Source organism: Acomys minous, assembly GCF_964271855.1.
Source record: "Acomys minous genome assembly, chromosome: 3".
Taxonomy (NCBI): domain Eukaryota; kingdom Metazoa; phylum Chordata; class Mammalia; order Rodentia; family Muridae; genus Acomys; species Acomys minous.
In genome coordinates this window covers 99764417-99788856 of record NC_140485.1, presented here as the reverse complement: position 1 = coordinate 99788856, position 24440 = coordinate 99764417, and the positions used below count along the sequence as shown (strand labels likewise).

The following is a 24440-nucleotide window of genomic DNA, read 5'->3' as shown; positions in this document are numbered from 1 at the left end:
GAATTTTTTGCGAAGCAATGTTGAAAGCAAGGACTTGCCACATTCCTTTTGAAAAGAGTTTACCAAAGTGCTCAACTGTATTAATAGTTATAACTTTGTACGCAAGTTGTACACCCCTTTTAAATGTCTTACTGAGAAGGTGGAAGCTGTTGTATTTTAGAATGCATCAATTTCTTTACATTTCTGTTGTTATTTTCATGGACTTTCAAATGATCTGCTATGTACCATCTCACACCAGGTTGGTTTTTTGTTTTGTTTTGTTTTGTTTTTTTGTGTTTTTTTTTTGGCATATTCATACCCACCTTCCCTCAAATCCTTCTTCTCAGATTTTCAATTTCTTGAACATCCTGGGAAACCAGAGATGTCATTGACTATGAGACCAGCAAACTGCTCAATTTTGATTTTGTTTTCATCTCAAGACTACTAACACTGTTCCTGAGATGGGTCATCTCTCTCTAGGAGTTTTAGCATTTAACAACCCAAGGCCTGCAAGGAAAAGCTGAATTTATACAGGGCTCTTCCACCTCCACTAAAGGACTGGCCTTATTCTAAGAACAAAGTTGTGTTTTTAAAAAAAAATGTGTTTTGAGCTGGAGAGATGAACCAGTGGGTAAGAGAGCTTGATACAACTAGCATGAAAACCTGAGTCCAAATCTGTAGCCCTACATAAAAGCTAGGCATGTAACCTGCATACCTACAACCCCAACAATGGGAGGGAGAGGGCGGTAGGCTACCCAGGAGCTCACTAGTCAGCCAGCATCACTGAAACCAAGAGCTTTAGGTCCAGTGAGAGATCCATCTCAAAGGAATACCTAGAAGAGACTTGATACCCTATGAGCATATACAGGGGGAGGTAATCCCCCTCAGGAACAGTCATAGGGGAGGGGAATAAGGGGAAAATAGGAGGGAGGGAAGAATGAGAGGATACAAGGGATGGGATAACCATTGAGATGTAACAAGAATAAATTAATTAAAAAATTTTTAAAAAGAGAGAGAAAGGAATAAAGTGGAATACAACACAGGAAGATAGCCTGTAACTTCTGCTGGTCTGCATATGTATGCACACAGACCACTCACAGATGTACAGACCACACAGTTAACACACATGATTGATTGCTAGCTGGCTGATTGACTGAAGTGATGATGAGTATATGCCTTAACCCTCTCCACCCTCTCTACTCAGGCCAACCATCCCTTACACAAGGAGCTTGATCTCTCTTCTGAGTGACAGTGACAGAGAGCTAAAACAATGGATAGGCTCTAGGCTACGGTGCCATAGCTCATCAACAGTGTCAGTTACTTTTAAAATGACTCATTTCAACTAGGCCGTGGGAAAAACAAACCAAATCTCCAGTAACCAGTCATCTCTCCAGAGCTTAGCTGAAGAGTTAAGTGTTCTGTGAAAGATGACACCACAGGGTGTCATTTCTGAGTCCTGACCCTCAGGAGCTTCATGATCCTGACTGGAGATTAACATGGCATGCTGGGAGAGGAATCTTCACATTATGTTAAGTGACTATTATATGAGCCATCCTAGGGACTGTGCTTATATTTTCCTCAGGTATTTTCCTAGCAAAAAAAAATGTATGTACCAGGACCATGCATGGTGAGGACCTAGACCTTCTGCTCAGATGTAGTAGATAGGCAGCACAGTCTCCTTGTGGGTTCCATAATATGGGGAGTAGGGACTACTCCTGACATGGACTCTGGCACCCACATGTTGGTCACTTCCTTCGGGTGGGGCAGCCTTGCAAGGCCACAAGAGAAAGAGGATACAGACAGTCCAGATGAGACTTGATAGGCTGAGGTCAGATGTTAGGGGAGGAGGGCTCCCCTTTCCAAGGACTAAGGGAGGGAAGGAGGGGGCTTGTGGGAGGAAGGGTAGGACTGGGAGCTTATGAGGGAGAGGGCTACAATCAGAATGTGAAGCAAACAAATTAAAAATAAAATAAAATAATTTAAATGTATGTACCACAAGGTTAAAGAGTGTCTGTGTATTACAGAACCCTTATTAACTAATAGAATGCCAGAATATCGTAAGCACTAAGTAAATACTAAATTGATGTAAAATTACCAACATAAAGGGACTGGAGGTGAAAGAGAGAGCATGACTTTCTAGCCCAACAGGGTAGCAAGCACACCTATTACCCAGCATAATATCTAAATGTCCCTGTGAGAAGCAACCTTGAGCCAATTCTCCTAAGAGAAGAAAGCTAAGGTCTAGGATGTCGAATCAAAGCTAGAAGCAGGGCACAGCTCAGGGCAGGGGGAGAGGCTCTGTGCGGGAGCCAGACAGTCAGCATCTGCGAGCATCAGATCTCATGCAGAGCTGCCTGAAACCCTGAGTTTTATCAAGAGAAGCTTAATTCCTGCCCCACTTGACAGACAGGTAAACTCAACTTCCTCAAACTATACTCCTGAGTGACCATCAGTGTGGATGTACTTGGAAATCCCTAGAAGAGTGCACTCTGAGTAAGGCCAAGGCTTCTTAATGGTCAGCAAATTTGTCACTTGAATGAAATATATACTTAAATATATACATATGTACACTCATACTTAGATACAAGGATACAAACTTTCTTCCACCTAAGTGCCTAACTAACATTAGAGTTATTTCTATTCAAAAAGAATAAAAAACAATTTTATAAATGCTTTCACACTTTTTGGGGGTATAATTGATGTAAAGAAACACCACACATTTCACATTTGCTTTGGTAAGTTTTATATACATGTGTCTGTGGCGCCATTACCACAATGAAGACAAATCTACCACACCCTGCCTCCTGAAATTTCCAGAGTCCTCTTTGGCCTCTGTACTAGTTCCTGACTCAGTATCATCACACTCTCTGGCTGCTCTGTGAGAGTGGACCCCAGCTCTTCGATCATGTGCATTGCCTGCTTCATGAGCCTGGACCCCAGCTCTCTGCCATCTTTCCTCAGCTACACACTAAGCTCTGTCACAGAAGGCACAGAAGAGCTACAACCAAGGCCAGAGTCTTGCTTCTCGGTACTGCTGTGCACACTAGACAGGCACTTTCAGTGGTGATGCCCCTCCAGCACCAGGCTCCTGCAGAGCCAGCATCTACAGGTACAGGCTGTTCCTGCAGCATCCTCTGATGGCTGACACAGGAGAGTGAATTTCAGAAGACTAGCTCCGTTACTGAGCCAAGGCCACCTCTCTTGAGCCAAGGCTAATCCTCTCACTGACAGTCTATAGCTCAACCTCATAGAATTTGGCTAGTAACAATGGAGTGTTTCCTTGTTTGCCCTCTGTCAGTTTTGGGTGTGATACCTGCTTCTTTTAGCTATTGTTTCTGTGAGTTTCTCTTCACCTCTTTTAACTAATATCTGACTTCCCCAACCTCAATTTTACTTATTTCTTACATTAAGATGTCTCTATTTGCGTTACTCTGTGTTTCCCCTGTCTCGGTTACATTAATCTTATCTACATATACTTTGTTCCATACTTTACCTATCCAAGGACAGTAAATGTATGTATAGATAAACCTGCATGTTACAGATATATATGAAACATATACACTTTTCCATGTATCTCTTCTTGCCTCCCTACTCCTCACACCTTACACACACACACACACACACACACACACACACACACACACACCTACTAACTGTAAATATATTAGAAAGCATTTTCTACCCAGAGATTTAGCCCTATGCATTCTTTGGGTTTTATAACTCTGGGTTGTCCATAAGGTTTCTGGTACATTATGAGCTAACATTTACGTACGTTATAAGACATTTCTCTGATTTGCTTTTTATGTGGATATGCAGTTATTGCAGGATCATGATTCCTCCGCTGAACTCTTTTGTTAAAAAGTAGTCAGCCAGATAGCCATGTGTTCTTCCCTGGTCTCCTCCTTCTGCTATCTCCTTGCTCATCTGCATATGGTTACTATGATCGATTATTCATCTATTATCAAGGAATAGCTAAATAATGTCCTAAAATCAAATATAACCCTACATCTTTGTTCGTTTTCAACTCTGTTTTGTTTGTTGGAGATCCTATAAAACTCCAAATCTCCTTGTCAGTTTCAACCAAAAATGAAGAGGAAAAAAAAAAAAGATTCCAGAATGTAAACTCATATGACATTGGGTCTATAAGTCAGTTTAGATAGAACCAAAAGGTTGATAATATTAGTGTTCTATCCTATGTGAGTCAGAATTTCATCTCCATGACAAACACCTGAAAGACATAATTTGAGAGGGACTAAGGTGTGTTTTGGCTCAAGGTTGCAAATGCCTTAGTCCATTTTCAGCTGCCTTCCTTGTTTTTGAGCCCCTGACAAGGTGGACAGAGACTGGAGAAGGGAGCTGTTTCCTTCATGGCATCCAGGAAACAAAGAGGCAAGACAGGACTTGTGAGGACCAGCAGGTACCAACCAGAGCCACACCTACTTCTTCCAATGTCTGTTCTCCATGTTTGCACGACCTCTTCTTTCAAAGTTTGAAGTCATTAATGAACTAAGCCATGAATGGGGCTAGAATAGGGGCTCAACACTTAAGACCGCTTGCTGCTCTTACAGAGGACCCAGCTTAGGTTCCCAGCACCCATGCGTTAGCTTGCCTCCATAAGTAACTCTGTTTCCTGGAATCAGACACCATCTTCTGGTCTTTATAGGTTCTAGGCATTCACGTAGTACACATTCAGGCAGGCAAATCACTCATTCTCCCTAGAGTCTTCCTTGTTATTTAATACTGTTATCATTCTATACAAGACAATTGGACTCAGATTCTGCAACAACACGAAAGCCTCTTATTCTAAGAGCATTTTTCTATATTCCCAATGTCTCTTTACATAGACAATACTATTCATCTTCAAAATAAAGACAGTCTACTTCTTTTCCCATCTACCTTTTCTTCTTCTTGCCCATTTCACTAACTATAAGCTCCGACACATGTTAAGTAGACATGGTGATGAGAAAATCATTAATATGTATGATGTTAATTGGATCTTTAAAGCCTTTTTATTACATGTATTAATTCAGTCAGACATCTCTGGGGACTTTACTTCCACTGTGGCACTGTGGCACTTCCACTGTGCCCTGGAGAAGGTAAAAGGACAAGTTGTAGGAGTCAGTTTCCTCCTTTCATCATGGGAGACCCAGGGCTCAAACTCAGGTCGTCAGGCTGGTTGGAATGGGTCTTTTCTTGTTGTTGGAATTTTGTGGATGAAATTTACCACATCAAGAACATCTAATTCAGGGATATGATGCGATGGCTCAGCATTTAAGACTGCTTGCTGCTCTTGCAGAAGACTCAGGTTCAGTTCTTAGTACCACATGACAGCTCACTGCCATCTGAAACCTCAGTTCCAGGGCATCCAATGCCTTCTTCTTACCTCTACAGGTACCAAGTTCTCATGTGGTACCCAGACATATATGCAGGCAAATCATTCATACACATATAATAAAATAATAATAATAATAATAATAATAATAATAATAATAATAATAATAATAATAACAACATTTAAAAGAAGAAAATAGCTGTCAGCTCCTTACTTGGGTAATATTTCTAAGAGGAACAAACACTGAATTTTTGTCAAATGCTTTTCATACTATCTACTGGAGAGATTATATTTTTTTCTTTTTATTGCTTATTATTCTTATAAGTACACTATTTGGTTTTAAAATGTCAACTGTTTTTTTCACTTGCTCAAGAAATATTTTTTTTAATATTTTAGAAGTATTTTTAAAGCAGGATTTGGAATTCAAGAAAAACACAGACAGGAAAATATAATGATAGTTCTGTAAAATTCCTTATTTAAGTAACCTGATTCAGAAAAAAATATAAAACCTTAAGTTCCCATTTCTTTTTAGTATTATTTCTGGTGGGAGTCATTTTTGCATTTTCAGAGATGTTCTTAATGGAATTTTTTTAGTATACTACCTACTGATCTTCTGATGTTAGCACTAATTTTTTAAAAGGCTATGGTTTGGCGAAATGCATCATAGAATGTATATTGTATGTGGCAAAAATCATATCTGGGCACTTCCTTCTTGTTAGTCACTTATAAGAATAGAAGTTTGTCTTTCCATGGTATCTGGTCCTTCAAAATAACCATAGGAGTCATTTCAGTAACAGCATAAGCACCAGCTCTAATCTAGCAAGGAGCAAGTTTTTGTCAAAGTGAAACTTCCAGCCCCATGTTAAATGTTCCCCCTTAATTAGACCACTTGCCTCTATGCAGTTATTCTACAGTGGCCCCAAATCAATACATCCTTTTTATGAACTGCATAAAAGAGGCAGCTATAGATCTGGGAAGATGGCTTGGCGGGTCATCTGCTGACTATGCAAGTAGAAGAGCCTTGCTTGGATTCCATGAAAACATTAGGTGCTTCAGTGTACACTGGTCACCTAGGTGTACTAGTACTAGGAAGGCGGAGGCAGGAGGGTCCCTGGGGGCTTTCCGGCTGACCAGATGAGCAGAATTTGTGAGTTCTGGGCTCAGTAAGAATCTTGTCTCAAAAATTAGGATGGAGAAAAATTGAGAAAGACACCAGACATGGACTTCATGCCTCCATGTACGGTGTGTACACACACACACACACACACACACACACACACACACACACTCAAACACACACAAAGCCAAGACATAATGGTTCATGAGTGTGATACCAGCCCTAGGGATATGAAGACAGAAGGGTCTCTGGTGCTTGCTAACCAATGAACATACCCTACTTAGTGAGCTGTTGACCAGTAAGAGACCCTGTCTCAAAAGAAAGCTATACGATGCAAGCCTGAGGCACAAGTTTGATCTCTGCCCACCACATTTGCACACACACACACACACACACGCACACACACACACACACACACACACACACACACACACACACACACATGCACACACACACACACGCACACACACACACACACAAACACACACAAAGAGGTTGCTATAGATACATTTGGAGATTCAGAATACACCTATTATGTGAAGTTTTGAGCTGCACTGCTGGTTATAGAAAAGTACAAGTGACTTCGTGAATGGAGAAAGGAGAATCTGTTTCACACAGGCCTCGTTGGAATCAGGGAGTGTTTATGGAAATCAGACTCTGTGCCAGGCTCTTTGACAAGCAGCGTTCCTGAGCTCCTTCCTTCGCTCCTACATGATGGAATGGCTATTTCGTCTCATGGCCAACTTCAATGGAGAGATAGCTACACTTAGTTTAGCCTCATTGAAAATGACACTGCAATCGATCTCGTCCAAGTAGCAATAGTCTTTGCATCTCAGAGAATCCCATTACCTGGAAAACTTTACTCAATTTCTCTTCTTCTGGTGGAATTGCCTTTTTTGCTTAATTACAAGCGTAGTGTTTTCCCACAGGCAATATAATACCTACTTACCCTAAATACCTCAAAGTCAAAAAAAAAAAAAGCTTAAAGTGTTAAGTAAAATTGATTTGTTCAGACCAGATCGAAAACAACATTACTGCTCACTGGTTAATCAATGTAAATTTTGCTAATGCCATAAGTAATCAAACCCACTTGTAAACGAACACATGTGAAGCCCATTTCACCCATCTTTATAGTCTATTTAATGACACTTTGCTTTCACTAAGGAAGTTTTGTGCTGCCAAAACAATATTTTCCCAGGGAAATCTTATTGTGTAGGATGTGTTGTGTTCTGGGTATGGTAGCAGATGTGTGCAAAATAGTACAGAATTTTCTTTTCAGTGTGAGAGACTCCTGGGTTATTTGTAAACTTAAAACAAGCCCCGGTCACCAGGCATAAACGTGGTACACATATATACTTTCAGGGGAAACACTCTTACTTACAAAAATATTTAACTTATAAGTCTCATGCTCATGGATAGGCAGGAGCCTAGCTTAGTTGTCTTCTGAGAGGCTCCATCCAGCAGCAGGTCGATACAAATGCTGAGACAATCAAACATTAGGTGGAGCATGGGAAGCCTTGTGGAAAAGTGGGGGAAGGATGGAAGGAACATGAGGAGAGGACAAGAGCTCCACAAGAAGACCAGCAGAGCCAACTAACCTGGGCCCAGGCAGGCATAGAGAGACTGAAGCACCAAGCAAGGGCCATGCATGGGCTGGACCTAGGCCTTCTACACACATATAGATATAGCCCATGGGCAGCTTAGTCCTCATGTGGGTCCTGAAGTAAAGGGAGCTGGGGCCGTCTCTGACACGGACTCCTTTGCCTGCTTTTCCATCACTTCCCTCTGCTGGGCTGCCTTGTCTGGTCTTGGTGGAAGAAGATGCACTCAGTCCTGATGTGACTTGATGTGCTGGGACGGGCTGGGGCAGGGGCTCCTTTTCTGAGCAGTAAGGGAGGGAAATAGGGGGAAAAGAGAGGGAAAGTGGGACCAGGAGGAGAGGTAGGAGGAGGCTACAATTGGGATGTAAAGTGAATTATTTAAAAAAGAAAAAAAAAAACCAGCTCAGCTATTAGCTGTGTCAAATTTACACACAGTCATTACGAAGGAGGTGTCTTCATTAGTGACCAGGAGGGTAAGTCCTTACAGCTCACTGAGTCTTGTTTTTTGACATTTTTCTTCTGGTGACCAAGGGTAGTTTGTCATAAGGAAAATGTTAATTATGGCTATAGTTCCTTGGATAAATATGTTGTACCAAATACACAAAATATGACCAGTACTATATTTTATTATCAAAGATTCAATAAATATCAATTTTTTTTTAATTTTAAACTTTTTATGGATTCCTTGTCAGTTTTGCATCATGCAACCCAGTCCCACTCACCTTCCTGTGCCCTCATATCTGCCCTTCACACTAGCAGCCTTCCCCCAAAATGAAAACATACATACAAAGAAAGAAAACAAAGCAGAAAAACACTTTGTCGTGGAATCTGTAGTATGTCCCAGTGTGTCTCACACAGTATAGCCTCTGTCCACACATCCTTACTTGCAAATGTTCATTTGGATCAGCAGGACGGGCCCTTTCACATGTCCCAATCATTCACAGATGATATAGATTTTGAGGTGGACCAACGCAAAGCCTTGGATCAGGGCCTAAATAGCAGCCCAGTTGGTCAGTGTGTGGCTTTCCCTTATCCACACCACCAGGGAGAGCTCTCTAGCACTGCTCTGGCTAGGCCGCCCAATGCCGCCATGGCAGGAAGCAAGGTCTCCCCTCCTTCTCTCATGCCCTTGCACAAGCTCACCTGCACCCCCACCTCCAGAGCCAGCTCCACTGTGAAGCCAGTCAAGGCATGAGGACCGCTCTCCCAATTGCCGTACCTTGAGAAGAGCTGGGCCAACTCTCCTGCTCTCACACACTCCAGGCTGGCTCATCAGGTCTTCGCTATCAGGGCCACCTCCACTGTGTTGCTCTGGCAAGGTGCAGGGCCTGTTTTCCTGAGGGCTGCAGGGGGTGAGGGACAGGGTTAGCTCACCCAACTGCTGCAGGTGGTGAGAGTCAAGGGTGAGGAGGGCATCACCCTCAGCACAGCTCTCCCTCGGGGTGGGTGGGCTCTCTGTACCCACACCATCAGGGGCAGCTATGCTTTGCTGTGCTGTGCTGTGCTGTGCTGTGCTGTTCAGGCAAGGTACAGGGCTGGTTCTCCTGAATGTTGCAGCTGGTGAGAGGCAGAGCTTCATGCTGTGTGGGCAAGGGCATGTCTTCGATATAGCTTCAGCCCACCTGTACCATGGGCCAGAGGGCAGGTCTGTGGGTGGCATGGTGGTCTGCAGGTCTCTGTCTGTCTTCCTCCTCCCAATCTGTGCTGCCTGGATTTGATTTGGTTTGGTTTGGCTTGATTTTCATGTGTCCTGGACATAAAACAGCTTTGGCCACGAAGCCATGCATCAAGCCGGGATGAACAAAGGACTGCCATCTGCTCTGCCCCTGGCTGATATAAGAACACCACCAACAACAAGGTGTCTCTTGCCGTGGGGGGGGGGGGGAGGGGGTGCAAACACCAATTTTTAATGAATTAATGTCATAGAACTATGCTAGAATCATACGAAACAGGACAAATGGACTATTTTTCATGCATACACCTCCTGAAGGTACCAAATGCCCTGGGGGGGGGGGGAGCTTATCCTGAAGTAGCATGACAGCTAAAGGGTGTTTTAATGAAAAACCTCAGTCGCATACTTTGACTTGCGTTGTTAGGAGGCCTTTGGAGAGAGGATGCTGGCTTTCAGCTCGCCTGAGCTGTCCGTCAGCATCCGAGCCCCTGTCTTCTTTTCCTAATATATATGTCCATTGTGCAAACCAAGTTTCTCACTCACAAGCATTCTCTTCACCTTGTATCCTCTCAAGATAAAGTAGCCACTGGTCCCTGGAAGCTTCTGGTGACAGCCAAGAGCGATCACAGGTCTCTAAGGCCAAAAGCTCACTGGGTTGTTCAGACAGACTCTTCTTGTCTCTGACACGAGCTTCTGGAAAACGTTCTTGGAGACTGAGGAGAGGAGCAGGAAGCCAGAGTATGTGCTCCGAGGTCTGTTCCTATTTCAAAGGAAGTGGGTTAAAATGTGAAAATAAGGTTTGGGTGTAAATGAAGGCTGATCCAGGGCAAATACTCTTCAAAGCCACAAAAAAAAAAAAATGGTCTGGTGATCTGATGACATGGACTTTAGGCTCTGAGTGATCATTTCAGCAGAAAAGTAAACTCAATTTTCTTTGCATAGACATCCATCAGAAGGTCAGTGGCTGTCAGAAAAGTGGCTCTGACTTCTGCAAGTAAGGACAAGCATCCGCTCTGACCTCCACAGAGCCAAACAAAACCTAGCAGAGTCCCGAAATAAAATCAGCTCTGCCCATGAGTGCTGAAGACATCTTGTTGAGATGAGGCCAAGTGCAGGCCAAGAGAGTAGTAGGACCCAAGAGCAATGCTGGAAAACCCTAGAGCCGGGCACCTTGAAGAAAATGCCCATGGTGCGTATAGAAACTGTGGGGCTGGAGTTAAGACAGGGACAGTGCCAATTGACCCCTCGCTGTGCTCAGGAAGGAGACCAGTGAATTCTCATAATGCAGAACCTAACTTCAAAGTATAGTTGTTCACTGGGGAGGGGGGGAGGGGGAAATGTGTCTGCTCGCTGGATGGCTGAACGCATACATTTTTCTAGTGTTTTTCATAGGGATTAGAGGAACGGAATACAGTTCCATGCATTGTCACTTGCTTGGCGTATGATTTGAATAACATAAAGAAATGCCTATAGGTTAAACAGTTTGAAAGTAAAAGCCAAAACTCCACCCTCTTTTGTACAGTACAATTTTTCAATATTTTTTTTTTAAAAAGATAAAAATACATAGGTATCTTTTGGAAACTAGAGCACCAGAAAAGATATTGAAAATGCAAGCCAGATGTGCTGGTGTAAGCCTCTAATCCCACCACTGGAGAGACAGAGGCAGGTGAACTCTGTGAGGTCAAAGCCAGCTTGCTCTACATAGTGAATTCCAGGTCATTTAGGACTACATAGAAATTCATTCCCTATCTATCTATCTAGCTAGCTAGCTATCTTTCTTTCTTTCTTTCTTTCTTTCTTTCTTTCCCTCTGTCTTCCTCTCCTCCTCCTTTCTTTCCCCTCCCCTCCTTCTTCCTCTTTCTCCTACTCTCCCTCTCCCCCCTCCTCTCTCTCTCTCTCTCTCTCTCTCTCTTCCCTTCTCTCTCTCTCTCTCTCTCTCTCTAACAGATTACTGTGTCCTTTGAACTCACTGTGCTGTGGCCAAGAGTGTTTAAGTGTTTAGGTGTTTTCTTGTCCTTTATACCCTATTTAGATAATAATTTCTCTTTGGGGATGGAGAGGGGGATCTGCAGTTAAAAGCCCTTGCTGCCTTCCAAAGGACAGGAGTTCAATTCCCAGCACCTACACGGTGGCTCCTAACCACCTGTATCTCCAATTTCAAGAGTTCTGATGCCTTTTTTCTGCCCTCTGCAGTCACTGCAATCATGTGGTGCACATATATACACGCAGACAAAACACTCACACACATAAAATATATCTTTACAAAAAAATTATTTTACTTTAAATCAGCTCAATTGTTTTTCTCTTTGTACTTATTTCATTCTCATCCAAAAGCTAATATTCATAAAATCATAGCTTGGTATATTTATTATACAATTTCAGAGGATATTAAATTAATACATATTTATTAAATGTCAAAAATTCTCTATATCCTGCCTGATAAATATTGTTCCATACAAAGGTATTAACAGAGAAACAAGTCGTGAGATTCAAGAGTAAGAACAGAAGTCATCAGAGGCTGAGGTCGTAGTCAGTGCTGCTTGGTTCTTCTCCAAGCATACTCACTCAGCCTACAAAGGCAGCACTGGTTGTTAAGGTAAGCTGAAAGCCTGTTTTCAAAATCTTTCAGAATAACTGAAGACACCTGTAAGTGTGCAATCGCAAGAAAAACTTGATTGGGGTTTTTTAAAATGTATTACCTTGGGCTGACTACTCATATTTCCCAGAGGTAAGGGAAACGACATATTCTGCAGTTCAGAAATTTTTCAAAATGCTTATTTAAGAGAGAAGACTTTTAAACTTCCTACACCTAGCGCCAGCTGCGACGACCCATGTTGGCTTGGTGATACCACTTTAGTGATTGAGTTGAAATAAGGGTATATTATGTTACTTCTAGACACATGCATTCAGCACCACAAACAGCCTTCCAACTGAGGAAATAAATACCACATAAAGCCTGAGGCCAGCTGTCTAGTGCTTGCTTCCTGGAGAGTCGTTCATATACCTAAGGTTTATCACCTTAAGTCATCTCTTCCATCATCTTCCTTCATGGAGGCAAGATTCTTCCCAGGCATAGGGAACCTGTCGTGGTGATGTCCACAACATCTGGAGCACCAGCATGGTGATGTCCACAACATCTGGAGCACCAGCATGGTGATGTCCACAACATCTGGAGCACCAGCACAGTGATGTCCACAACATCTGGAGCACCAGCACGGTGATGTCCACAACATCTGGAGCACCAGCACGGTGACGTCCGCAACATCTGGAACACCAGCCCTCATGCTCTGAAGTGGGAAGACAGGAAGATAGACAAGGAACAGCGGTGGGCACCCCCCATATCAACACATCTGCTCCACTTCAACGCCATGTGTCAGAGACTCCCCACAGCTTGTGTCCCGGGAGTGTTTCAGACCTGATGTAGGGTGGGCTAAGCATAGCTGTGTGCAAGCCTACACGTTCATACATCTACTAGAATTTGAAGGCAGTAGAGGAGATGCCCACAGCTTTCCCTCCTAAAGATAGTTTGGTTCCCTTTACATACTTACCAGGAGGGGCATTCCTCACTCGTCAACAGAGCGCTCTTGGGAGAGCATCAGAAGTGACTGGCATCCCACTGGGCAGCACTCTAAGAAGACACCAATGCTATCTGAAGGCATTGCAAATAGAATGTGATGTAATGCAGGGTGTTGCCTTCTCATATATTTTTAAAGTATGTTACTTTGGTGCTGGGTAACTGCCCTAGATAAATATACTGCAAACCTTTGCGAGCCTCTGCTTATTCAGCTTAATAACTCCGTTGTGGGTTCTAAATAATGTACGAATTTGATTCATTATTTAGAAATCTGAGTTACTACAGTAATGAACTACATGCTGCATTTACTGAAGACTGTCAATGCTGCATAGGTTGCCAGGCTCGTGCGGCATCTGATCTAACTGAATTTCCAAGCTAGCTTGAAAATCAAAAGAAGAAAGAATCCACTTTCAAAAGTCAGAGAAAACACTTTGCCAATCATTAGGGACCCTTTACGACCTGCCCCTTTATAAAGGGGACAGGTGGGTTGTCTTCAGATCAAATGCCATGACCCCCTTTTTCAGCAATGCCCCCTTTTTAATCAAGTCTCAGTCTATGCCTTGTCTGTAGATAGTTCCCACAAAGTCTGAGGTTTGTAATAAGTGTCGAACATAGTGCTACCCTAAGAAGCTGTATACTATACACTTTTTAGAACTAAATGTTTCTTTTCCCTATTGACCCTTGACCCCTTTAGAATAACTGTCACCTTCTGCAAATGGTTTCACTAAGTAAAAAGTCAATTGCCTGTAAGTGATGATGAAGAAATGGTCATGTGATTAATGTTGCAGTTTAGGCTGCTGTGATTAATCCCAGAAAAGAACAGCTAAACTCCCTCCTGAAGAAACATGCTATGTTAAGGCAAATGGCCTGCCTGCAGCCCTATAGGAGGAAAAAGTCGGACAGTGTTAAAAGCTGCCTATTGATTTGTACCCTGACTGAAAGTCATGTGCCGATGTAAATGAAAATGTGTCAAGAGTTGGTATCGATTTTTTTTTTTAAATCAGACCATCTCTGGGGAAATACTGCTAGCCATACTGCTGCTCTTGTCTATGAGGGAAATAAGGTTCTTTTCCACAAGACTACACATGTCCAGGCATCAAAAATGTTCTCTTTAACAGAGGTGTGGTAGAATGTCAGTCCATCATCTGTAGTCTCTGCTTGAAGAGTAGCTGTGTTCAGAAGAAACACAAATGAAAATGAAAAGTTTGTGTGCAGGGGAGCGGGGAGGAGTATGTGTGAGAAGAGGTTCACACTACATACTTGCAGATTAGCCTGTTGTACCTGAGTCACAGTATATGTTTTTCTTAATATAAGAACTTTTCTCTCAAGTCTCAAAATAAAAGCCATTACAGAAGACTAAGTTTACTTTAGAGACTGCGGTTCATAAACAACTACAATAAAGGCCCGAGGAGGCATAGGTTAGAGGCCATGAAGTGCTCTTTCTTCTCCTTTAGCCAACAGGGTGACCAGCCATAAATTCTCTTCTTTTATAGGACTATTCTAAGCTGTGCCTTATTCATAGATTATGACGCTTGCAAATATTGACTAACGATATAAGAAAAGGCCAGGAGCTGTAATAATCGTGGAGCTTTGGGTCAGATCTGTAGGGATTTCTACTGTGTAAGCAAGGCTGGCAAGACATGCTCTCCAATATTAGGCAATTAGAATGGGAAATGACTATGGAAGAGGAAAGAGGTCATCGCCTGCCAATACATGCGGATTATTAGTAATAACTATTGGGATTAGAGAAGACCCTAATAAACTCATAGGGGTCTGGCAATTCCCTTCATGCTGTCTTGGAAACCTAAATCCATTTCATTTGATTCAATGGCCTTAGTCATATACTTACAAAGAAAAGTTTGTTTTTCTTTTTTTTAAAGATGTATTTATTATGTATACAGTATGATCAGATCACATTATAAATGGTTGTGAGACACCATGTGGTTGCTGGGAATTGAACTCAGGACCTCTGGAAGAACAGTCAGTGCTCTTAACTACTGAGCCATCTCTCCAGCCCCAAGTTTATTTTTCAAATAAGTAATTTTTTGTTGTTCTTGATTAGCCAAGGATCCTGCCAATACTCTCTGTTTTATGATCTGTAAGCTTTTTTTCCTGTGTTTAAAGCTGAAACCGTGATCTGAAACAGAACTTATGGGTGTGGGGACACCAAGGTGAGATGATCCTCAGCTAAATGTTTTAAATGTTAAAAGGAGAAACTTTCAGAAGATGGTTCATTTCTAGAAGCTGGGAAAATAAATGACGTGATATATGACCTGAGTCAATGTAACTTTTCGACTAGGCCCCCCTCTCTCAAAATTCTTGCAATGAGCATATAGCTCTTAAGATGTGAGGAAATTGCTGGGCCTGTAGTTAGCTAACATGCCACAGCTTGCATGGAATCTTCAAGGGTGTCCCTGGGCCTTGGAAGTGGAGTCATTCTGTGGCAAAGGGAGGCAAACCAGAGCCAGGCACTTTTGTCTGTCGTGGATCCTGTCACTCATGAAACTGCTATCTTGGTTGTCATGTAACTTCAGCTACATAGCTGTAAACACTCTTACAGCTTGGCAGCTTTGTTAAGGTAGAGACTGTGGACTGCAGTTCACTGTGCTATCAGAAATAGCAAGAGAAACTACCTATATAGATACATACACATGTATGTGTGAGTGTACACTTACATATATGTTTATGCATATGTATATACACAAATACAAGATGAATTAGCCTTCTTGGGACACTAAATGATGTAGTGAGTCTTCAATCTTAGACCACAAAAAATAAGTGTCAATGGCATTACATAATTATTTATTCCAGGATAAACTCTCTAACTCAGAAAATGCTGCTTAGGCTAGAAATAAGTCCTTTTCCTGTTGTGTCATGATTGCCATAGCTGTTTAATATGCCCATCATCACGTACTTCCTAGTTGTCCTTCTCTCAGGCTCAGTATACAAATATCATCTCAAAATACTATATGTTCAGATGTGTCTGAGACAATGAATGAAAAGTATTTCACAGTGTACATGAAGTGCGCAAACACATTTAATATCATATATGTAATATAGTATCCATATTAGTTACACGTTTGTTTCGGCCTTCGTATGTAATGCCCACCTGCTTTCAAAAGATATAGCTAACTACCACATCTTTTCTTTTTGTCTTGTGTTACCAAGTTGAAAGTTTTTCTTTAGCTATGCAGTTTGTTTGTCTGTCTGTTTGACATAATAATAACGAGATTTTGTAAGAGAGCCATAGCAAAACAAGACCTCCAGCTTAAGCAAAAGATCCTAACTTCACCTGTGAGCTGCCTTGAGCATTTCAGCATGTCCTTTACTTGACTGACAGCAAGTCCAAGTTAGAAAGCACCTGCTGCTACTTGCTTCCCAGCATTTCCTTTTAGAGTGTACATTCATGTTTTAAAGCACTAGAAATGTGGGTCACAGCAAGTCATGCACTGGTCTTTGTAAACCTAAAACCAAACACGTGAATATAAACCAAAAACTAACCAGAATACAGATCTCCAACACCTACACAAATACTGGAAGCCCCTGTCATCCCATTGCTCAAAGTCAGAGATCCCAGGGAGAAACTGGCTAGCTCCACCAGCCAAATCTACAAGTGACCCTACCTCAGTAAAAAAAATGAGGAATGGTCAAGGAGGGCACCCAACATCAACTTCTGGCACACACACACACACATACACACACACACACACAAAAACATACACACTCCCACATGTGAACACACATACACACATGCACACCACGCTCTCACATGCAAACATGTATACATACACACACACATGCACATGCTCACATACTTGCACAAGCGAACATGCATATTCACACCACACACATGCACATGAGTGAACATATATACATATGCACAACAAACACTGATACATGTGAACATGCTTATTCAAAGACACACATAGACTCATATGTGTACATGCACACACACACACTTGCACATATGAGCATGCACAGACACACACCCACTCACACATATGAATGTACACACACAAATACACACCATGAAAATACTTGCACATATTAACAAGCACACCACACATTTGCACATATGAACATGCACACACACACTGGTACATGTGAACATACATGCACACATGTACATCACACAAACATACATATGCAAAAAAATCATTTACTAGACTAAAAAGTTTGCTTCAGGAATTTTTTTGTCCATTGTGAATAGAGTTAAACTCAATATTTAATATGCTAGTAATAACAAATTCAAAAAAGAATAAAGCTAAATACTGCGATAAAGACAAAGAGAAAAATAACTAAAAAAGAAAAGCCAAGGGAAACTGCCTTCCCTTTCTCATCTCCAACATCTCCTGGCCTTTAAAATCTTGATTTAATAAATTTAGAGGATTCACATTTTTCACAGCACAAAGGACAGTCTAAATATACTTCTATGTGCAATTTTTTAAGTTTTTATGTCACATCATCCTAGAAGACTAGGAACAAACAAATAGACAGTTAATTATTCTTATAATTTGAAAATCTGGGAAACAAACATAAATCACAACATGTAAGAGAAAACCAAAACAATTCATTCCTTAGTAATAAGGAATGTCATAAATATGGTTAAATGTTGTAGGAGGAAAAGATTTCATATACATTTTTTATTTTAGTTGCTTAAGAACAACAAATGAGAAACACTTTAATAGCAAGTTACCCTTTTCCCAAATGCATCTGCACAGGACCAAGGTTTCTGTGGCTTTCTTGAGCTGGTGCTAGATCAGTCTTAAAAATACATCCCATATGTTTGCTAACTAACCTAATCTCCTATTTCATATGTATGTGTCTCAATGTACAGATATGCAAATATTTCATATCAGTAAACAGTGTTCCCAATAATGACTCACTGGTATGGCAAAATTATCCTAGTAGGAAGTGCTTTAATTGTTTTATTTTGTGTGGCTTGGGAAGAAAAGCGATCAGAAACTAGTGAAGTTTTCTCTCTTTTTTATTGGGTGCAATGAAGCACAGTGTACTGTTCCCGGTCAGGGACGTATTTACATTTGTTGCTAAATTATTTAGCATAAATGCATTTTTAACACTAGAAAGCCTTAAAATAATAAAGTTCTATATTCAGGCTGTATGTGAACATGCATATGTGAATGTGAATAAAGCACATACTTTCAGTTACAGAGCAGTTTAGTAATGGTATTGTTGCCCTGCTATGTTGGTCAGGCCTTGTAGGATATTAGGGTGCCCCCTAGTGGCACCTATATTCCTAGTAAATTTCCAAACTTGGTTGATTCTTTTCCCTGTTAACTAGTTAGACCAGTTTTGATGTCCAAACTTACCCCGATGACTTTTTCTCTAGTTACTCATCCCAAGCTGACTTCCTTCACATCTCACACATACCTACGAGATTGTGGCAACAACAACAAAAAAAAATGTAAGCATAAAATCTGCAACTGTACAAATGTTCAGATGCTATAGTCTTTATATCCTTTTTCATCTTCTGTTGTTCCCAGTCATCTTAGGGGTCATATGGAAATTTTCTACTTTAAAAAAATATATATGCATAGAAAATTAGAATTTCATGGAGTAAAAAATAAATACATATCTTCACAGTTTTATCGCTGTGATACCAGGTGACATACTAAGAACTTAATTCACATTCGTGTTCACTAAGGTCATGACTTGACGAGATGCTGAAAACTTTTGCCCACTTGGATAAATGAGCCACATTTTGTCGTTCTGGTCCTCTTCCATCTGGTTCCTAACAAAGCCTCTGCGTCCAGCTCCCAGAATCTTCTTTAAAAGGTGTGCAAAGGCTTCCCAACTCTTCCTGTATGTCCGTAAAGAGGAAGGTGAACTTAACTTGACGCCTGGTAAGTGAGGGCATGCCTCAGAGGAAGAACAACTTCGGAAAGCACAAAAATCTGGAAATAGCATGGATTTTCGCTGGGTCTTATTGAAACATAGAAAGAGTGAGTGGTGGCTGCACAGCGTAGGAAATCTATACAGAGATAAAAACAAGGGCCGGCCAGGCTAAGGGAAACCTCTGAATACTGCACTGGGGTGGAATCATTAATTTCGGATGCCACGGGTAAATATTGTGAGGTCAGATTTCCATATTAAGGAATTAGTCTAGGACACGGGTAGAGGACAAGTGAGAGGAAATAAGATCCAAGCTGGGGGTTAGCATTTAGTTCAGGGAGGAAGTGATAAGCAAGTTTTAAAAGTGCACCGTCAGTACAGTGAGGTAATTTCTTAACCACCGATACCCAGAACAATGACAGAATTAGCTGGGGCTGAGCAAAGGCCCACATGGTGCCCAGCCTCAGCTCAGCATCCTGTCTGCCCTGTGTTCTTTAGTTATCTGCTCCTGTCCTTGACAAAACTACTGCTCTCTCCATCTCCCTGACAGCACGGGGTTGTGTGGTTTGCATTTTATTTCTTTGGAGAGTAGGAAGCACGGAAAAGGAGAAATGATTTGAAGGTCAGGTCTGGGAGTGTGTAGAGCACTTAGACGCTACCTATGTGTTTATTCTAAGAGACAGACAGAAGTCTAGAATGGTGTACAGATCTCAGCCTAGCAGCTGAGAGAATGCAGGCTCTTCTTGCTGATTACAGAGCCAAGGAAAGAGGGGACCAAACTGAACTGTATTGATTTTCTACCCTGCTTAAGGAATTTCCACACGTTCTAGCTAAAAGGCACACACACACACACACACACACACACACACACACACACACACACACACACACACACAGACGCACACACCATTCTTTTATTTTTCCAGCTGTCAAAACCAAAATGGCTACCAAATTATGACACGTAGGAGTTACTTCAACCCACTTCTGGGATCAAATACCTGAAGCTATGTAAGAAAGGGAAGGTTGGCTTTGGCGGCTGGCCTTTGGATGATGCCATCCTTCATGGCCAGGAAGTCGAGGTGGCAGCTTGAGACACCTGGTCACATTGCATCCTCAGTCAGGGAGCAGGGAGATGAATGTCTTCAGCCCACTTTCACTTTTTATCCAGTCTTCATCCCGGGACCATGCAATGGTCCCTACCAGCCGCATGTATGGTAGGTCTTCCCATCTCAGTATATCTAAGCTAGATAACCATTTATGAATATGTCCAGAATCGTGTGCCCATTGGGTTGACAACCCAGGATAACCATCATGGTCCTACGGCGCCATGTGTCATGAAGTCTGCATCACCTCCTCCACCCTCTTGGCATCTCCCGAACCTGCTTTCTTCATCGCCTATTTAACACAGCGAGGAAGCGGGCTACATTTCAGGTTATTTATTTTAATTTCCCAAATGATGGTGTGAACTTCTTAATGAGAGCTTTCCTAGGGCTGAGCTCATTGTAAAGGCTCAGCTGGTACCGGCAATTACAAGGCACTTATTGCACTGTTCAGTTGTTCAACTAATACATATGAAGAATCCGCCATATGCAATGCACCGGGGATGTAACAGCACAGAAAAGAAACTTGGCTTCCTGGAGTTAGGCACAAATTAGTTCGCTAAAGCAAGAATACTCTAAAAAGAGAATGCCCCGAGGAGGCTAGCTATCCCTTCTCTTCAATTTTGTGAAGGTATGATTAGAATCAAAGGAATAACACTGTTTCGCTTTCCTCTCCCCTGGCCAATTTTAGGCCTATTGAATCAACGTCATCTTGAAGAACCAATGGGAGAAAAGTCTAGGACATTTTCAGCTAAGTAAAACTTTGAAGTGTATGGTTTTTTTTTTACCTTTGACAGTGTCGCTGAAATCAAGCCCACATCTCTCAGACAATGTTAGGAGCAAGTGTGGATGGCGTAGCTTCCTGCCAGGCTCCATCAGAAAACTAATATGATTCTTCTATGGCCGCCATGCTCTGGCCACTTTATGAGTTCTCCCCTGTGCAAGGGGGTGGGAGGGATGTCATCGGAAAGAAATGCAAGCCATGGAAGAAGAATGCAAAGATGCTTTCAGCTTGCTCTGCTGGAAAGGGACACGACGGTCACTTCCTCTGATCAGTCCAGACCGGTCCTTAGTGCATCTGGAAGGGCACACAGAAGACTCTGTGGTTAGAGATACACTCGAATCCAACTGTTCCACGTCTCTCAATCCTGATCCACGAACTCATTTCAAGATTAGCATGCCAAGGTGAAGGAAGATTAATACTTCCAGTTCAGTGGGCTAATGAGACATGACTTATTAATCCTACAAGAAAATCTTAATTAGACATGGGAACACTGCTTGTCTCGTTGTTAAATACCACCTAGTCCCTGAAGAATTAGAAAATAAATAGGGATTAAAATAGAAAGTGGTGTTCTCATTAGGCCCCCCTTAAACGGAAGCATTATTCTTTCTCTACAAGGAAAGTGTTCGTCGCGTTATTTTCCCTAAATAACTAAGTATTAGTGTTTGTAACACAAGTTTGGTATAAGCATTCTTGAAATCGTCTCGTGGCTATTGGAGAGCACTGCTGAGGCAATGGTATTTCTGAAGTTAATTAGCAAGGTGACTTCCTTATTATTTACTTGTTACTCAATTAATAAACCATCATGGAAAAAATACTCACATTTAACAACAAGGATCAACGTCCACTTGTCTTGGAATTTCCTCATTTTAGTTTATTTGTACTTACTTTCCATCTGTTCATCACTTACCAAGAGGAAAGCAGGAAAAGAGGGGCGTGGCAACTCAATGGGGGATATTACACTTACTAAATCTTCCTAAAACTGAAAGATAAAATCCAGCGTTCCCACAGTTTACATGCTCATCAATGTATGTTTTCCCAACGTCTCACGTCCTAAATTTCATTTTTGTCAGTGAATTAAAGGTAAATGTAGAAAGAAAGGAAAGGGACATAACCTTTATGCCATAAGTTTCTGACTTCATAATAATCCTCTTGTTAAGCTGCAGCTGGGGAAATATTTCTATGATTTTACCTACAGTTAGTTACAAAGTAAACTAACAACCCAGATTGTCAGATCGTGTCACTCACACCCAGATAAAAACAAGCAAACGGCCACACCCGGATGGAAAATGTCCTGGATACGCACATTCCTGTGTCAGCAACCCCCACTAAAACAACTGATTAATTAGTCCCACTTTTTTATTGTATTTACAAATCACAGACAGCTTTCTTTCTGCCTTTTATTGGAAAAAGAAAAGCCCTTGAAATCTAAGTAAGCCTCGTGTTTCACAATCATCAAGTCTCCTAATCATTGGTAGAGGGGCAGTTCTACATGCCTGGGTTCTTCAAACAAGTGACATCACCCACTCTACCAGCATGGGGGTCTCGCTCCCTCTGTCTCTCTGTCTCTCTCTGTCTCTGTCTCTGTGTGTGTGTGTATATACATATATATATATATATATATATATATATATATATATATATATATATTCAAATTACTGCTGATGATTATTAGCTAGAACACAGTGCATTACTGGGGAGCTAGAATCCACTGTAGGTGTTAAGAGAGACACACTTAAGCACGTCAGTAGTGTGTAAAACCCCATTAGTGCATCGAGAGTCATCCAGCCTGCATAATAATTTAGCAGTTATACTAGTTATTTGTATGTCTAATGAAAACGGTACAAGTTACTTTCTTTCCATATACACTAACCCTCAAAAGTCGTGTTCCAAGAGAACATCCAGAGGCGTAAGGAATTAGATGGTGACTAAGGTCGTGCATTACCCCATGACTTCCCTCTGTGCGGGGGCCAAATGTCACTTCCATTCCCTTAGCCATGATGAATGTGGGTGTGTGTTCCTACTCAATAATAAAATGGGAGCTGGTGGATTTTGCTGGCTAGTGTTCTGTCAACTTGACAGAAGCTCGGGTCATCTGAGAAGAGGGAACTCATTTGGGTAAATGCCTCTATAAAATCTGCTCAAGGAGCATTTTCTTGATGGATTATTGATGTGGGAGGGCCCTCAGCAGGTGGTCCTGTAGTACACAAATAAACAAATTGATTGAGCCAGAAGGAGCAAGCCGGTAAGCAGCATTCCTTCACTGTCCCTGCATCTGTTCTGACCTCCCGGCCTGGCCATGTTTGAATGCCCCCACCACCCCTCACCTTGCTCTGAGTTTGTCAGCGATGACCTGTGATGTGGAACAGTAAGCTAAAATAAACCTTTTACTCCCCAAGTTGATTTTGGTCATTGTGTTTTAGCCCAGCAATAGAAACCCTAACTAAGACAGGGTTAGTCTTATCACGACACCTGAGAATAATATAAAAGACCTACAACTCTCCCACTTCTCAGTATTTTTTTTCCTCTCCATTTCATGATGTTGGATCAGTTTGTGTTAACTTCTTTGAGTTCTTGTTCCCATACTTCGAAGTAGGGGGTGCAAATTCAAACTAAGTTTCCTTCAAAAAGTCGATGATATATGTGTATGCGGAGTGCTGTATAAAATACCAAGCAATAAAAAAAAAATTCATGAAAGGGTCCAGGACATGAAAGAAAGGGGAAATCAATTTGTTTTTTTAAAAATCACTGCTATTAGGAAGATTACTGAATGTGTGTTTGGGCTTTGTTCTGCTCAGATAAAGTCCAATGAATGCAGCTATAACCAGTTGGAAAGACCACTGAGAAGGAAAGGAAAGTATCACTCCTGAAACACCCCCCCCCCCGCCCCCCGGCCCCATGTGGTTCGATACCAATGCTAAAAAAAAAAAACAAAAAGCTCTCTTAAATGTTAATTAATACTTGAATGAAGTACTATTTTAAATATTATTACCAATTACTCCCCAACCTTCCTTCCCTCTGAGTAGGCTAGAAAGAAAACGTTACTAATTGATTAATCACAATGTAGTCTAGTCTGAGTTCGCTAAGTAAGTCCCTTGCATTGCTCCTATGCCCTTGTCCATTCAGCCAATAGTCATGGACCTCTATGCGCCAGTTCACACTGAGCGTAGAACCCAGAGTGGAGATACACACCACTCAAACATGGAGCACCTACTGTCCGTGGTCAAAAGATGGAGGCGAGAGCCTCAACAGTTCAAGTTCATCCTCAGCTACATAGTGAGTTCAAAGCCAGCCTGGACTACTAGAGACCTTGCTCAAAATAATTATGTTCCAGATAATGAAAACAAAAATGAAGCTGGAAAGGAAATTATTAAGTTAAAAGTGTGGGGTGGTCAACAGTTAGCTACATGCACAGGGTTTCCACTTCCGTA

The 24440-nt window shown here is 41.7% G+C and overlaps 1 protein-coding gene across 5 annotated transcripts in view; it reads left to right on the top strand.

Moving 5' to 3' along the window:
• HS3ST5 (heparan sulfate-glucosamine 3-sulfotransferase 5) overlaps positions 1-24440 on the top strand; it is a 273269-nt gene that overhangs the window by 225410 nt on the left and 23419 nt on the right. The gene's annotated exons all lie outside the window — the stretch shown is intronic.